This window comes from Echinops telfairi, unplaced genomic scaffold (genome assembly GCF_000313985.2).
Source record: "Echinops telfairi isolate 266 unplaced genomic scaffold, ASM31398v2 ScPeMD7_18;HRSCAF=68, whole genome shotgun sequence".
In the NCBI taxonomy this organism is placed as follows: Eukaryota; Metazoa; Chordata; class Mammalia; order Afrosoricida; family Tenrecidae; genus Echinops; species Echinops telfairi.
Window position 1 is genome coordinate 94,712,461 of NW_022103915.1, and position 1,216 is coordinate 94,713,676.

Below are 1,216 nucleotides of genomic sequence, written 5' to 3' on the forward strand. Positions count from 1 at the left end.
GATAGATAGATAGATAGATAGATAGATAGATAGATAGATTAGATGATAGATTTGGCAGAGAATAGTTCCATGACCTTGAATATCTTGGAATACACAGAGGGGTACTTGGGAAAATGTCTCAGCTATAATCAAACACGTTGAAGGAAGGAGCCCCTGGACCGGAGGATTCAGGACCATAGTCTCAGGGAGCATCAAAGTCAAATGGTCCTACAAGGGAGTCCACAGTGAAAATGTTCTACGTCCTACTTTGGTGACTCAATATTGGAGTCTTGAAAGCTTCTCAGTGGCTACCTAATGTGCCCATAAAAGAAAACAAAGGCATATGAACAACGCAAAAGCCTTCAACAAGTTCATTCAGCTTCCATGACCCTAGGGCCAGAATAACTAGTGGTGCTTGGCTACCATTCTTGACCCCTGAAAGAGATCACAATGGAATGTACTAGATGGAGGGGAGAAGAATGCAGGAGAAAATTCAAAATACAAAAAAGACGAGGTTTACTGGTGAATGGAGTCTGAAGGAACCCCCAAACCCATAACCCTTGTTTACCCTTCAATCCTGGAACTGAACTTTCAACTTTCAGCCAAAAATTAAACATGTCTGTAAGGTGAATAATAGCACCAGGGAGATCCATGGGGCAATATATGCCCGAGACGAATGCAGAGGGCAGTCAGGGGCAGGAAACTGAGTAAACACAGGGAGGAAGTCGGGCAAGTACTATTACACGGTCAGGATTGCAACCAGCAGCATGAAATAACGTGTACGATTCGCTGAATGGAAAACGGATTTGCTCTGTAAATTTTCACCCAAGTCACAATAAAAAGTTTTTTTAAAAAGAAGGAAGGAAGGAAAAGACCGCGAACACGATACAGAAAATCACCATATTCCTCAAGCTGACAATGGCTCCTAGAAGTTCTCTCCAGGCAAATTTCTTAGGTCAATGGTCACATAACCATTTGGTTTTATTTGGGGGCTGTATGATTTCCCAAGTAGAAACAATCTAGGAATAGTAGATACTCCCTATTGGAAACGCAGTATGCTTCCTTGGAGAGCATTTCTATTATTTGACTAAAGACTTGGGTTATCTTGAGAAATGTCTACATTTACATGCGTGTCTGAGTATACATTGATATTTGTATGGGTATATATATATATATGGTTGGTATGTGTGCTGGAATATATGTTGTTTTCCCTGTGAACTTCATATATATATATATG